The sequence below is a fragment of the Pteropus vampyrus genome, unplaced genomic scaffold (genome assembly GCF_000151845.1).
Source record: "Pteropus vampyrus isolate Shadow unplaced genomic scaffold, Pvam_2.0 Scaffold17, whole genome shotgun sequence".
NCBI lineage: Eukaryota > Metazoa > Chordata > Mammalia > Chiroptera > Pteropodidae > Pteropus > Pteropus vampyrus.
The window spans coordinates 45,015-46,923 of record NW_011888798.1 but is presented as its reverse complement, the minus strand read 5'-3'; positions in this window follow the sequence as shown (position 1 = coordinate 46,923).

Genomic DNA, 1,909 nt, shown 5'->3' with positions numbered 1-1,909 from the left:
GAACCTTGAAAATATGATTCTAAGTGAAATAAGTCAGATACTAAAGTACAAATATTGTGAAATTTCACTAATATGAGGTACCTAGAATAGTCAAATTTATAGAGATAGAAAGTAGACTGTCAGTTGCCTGAAGCTGGGAGAGGAAAAAACGGAGAGTTACTGTTAAATGGGTACAGAATTTTAGTTTCAGAAGATAAAAAAGTTCTGGAAGTAGATAGTGGTGATGGTTGCACAACAATGTAAATGTACTCAATGTCACTGAATTGTACATCTAAAATGGTTAAAATGATAAATTTTATAATTGTATATTTTACTATCATAAAAATCAATCCATAGATTCAATATAATCCCAATCTTAGCCATGCAGAATCTTTTTGGTAGAAATAGGAAAGCTTATTTTAAAATTAACATGAAAATGCAAAGTATCTAAAATAGTCAACAAAAATTCAACAAGAGAATAAATTTGGAGTAGTTGACTTACAGACTTACTGTAAAGATATAATTACCAGGTTAAGGTGGTATTAGTATAAAGATAAATATAATATACTGAAAAAGAGGAGAGAATCTGGATATAGATTTTCAACAAATGAGCAAAGATAATTTAATGGAGAAATGATAATAAATTTAAAGAAAATGGAAAATCAAAGGTTCATAGAAGGACTAGATCTCTATAATGGGCAGAAAAAATATATCTTGTCCCTTACCTTAAACTATATAAAACAATGACCTCAAAACAGATCATGGATCTAAACGTAAATGCTAAATTTATATAACTTTTAGAAAAAAACAGATAAGAATGTCTTGTGACCTTGGGGAACCCAAGATTAAAAAAAAAAAAAAGATTAAAAAAAAAGCCAAATAGGACTTTCTCAAAAGTACAAACCTTTGCTGTTTGAAAGATAGTATTTAGAATATGAGAAGGCAAGGACAACTCTGGGGGAAAATATTTGCAGAACACATCTGATAAATGACTTATATCCAGAATATATGAAGAAGTTTTAAAATTCAGTAATAAAAAGACAGACAATTAAATAAAATAAAATATGCAAAAGATTTGAAATTTATAAAGCAGATATATAAATTGTACATAAATATTGAAGGGAATAAGAGTTTGCCACCCCAAAATATTCCTTTTGGGATGTTGATTTTAAGGTGGTTATTAAGGAACCAAAAAACTCAGGAAAAACTTTTGACCTTCCCCATAACTCTTTAAAAGGTATTTAGATAGAGCACCTAATCTAGGATGGGAGATATCATCACAGATAACTATAGTTTAATGTAAACCAGTATATGATAGATGGAGAAAAACCAAGCAAAGCTCATTTTTTTCAAAGTCTTCTGAGTCCCATTGTTAAAGATGACCTAGTAAACATTTCTTTACCAAATATTTGCTTTTCCATCTCCATGTGACTTGTCTTCCTGTCCTCTGAAATCCCAAACCAAAACTCCACTTTCTCCTTAGCTCCAGAATGGCATGCAAACCTCAACTGCCTAATATTTCTTTGGGTCTCATTCTGGTGACATCCCCAAATGTGCATCTGTACAATAAACTTTGGATATTTTCTCCTGTTAATCTGTCTCTGTTAAATTTGATTTTTGGTCCAGCAATAAGTTTTGGAAAATGGGAGGAAAGCATTTTTTTCCACCCCAATAATATCATAAAATATGTTCAACACCAATACTAGTTGGTAAAATGCAAATTAAAACCTCAATTAGTTTTCAGGACAAAACCACTAGAATGGTTAAAATAAAAAAAAAAAAAAGACTACTAAGACAATACTATATGCTGGCTAGAATTTGGAGCAACTGAAAGACATACATTGTTGAAAGTTAATCATATATCTACCATGCTATTCAGAAAAATCAACCCTATATACTTATCCAAAAGGAATAAAAACATATATTCATA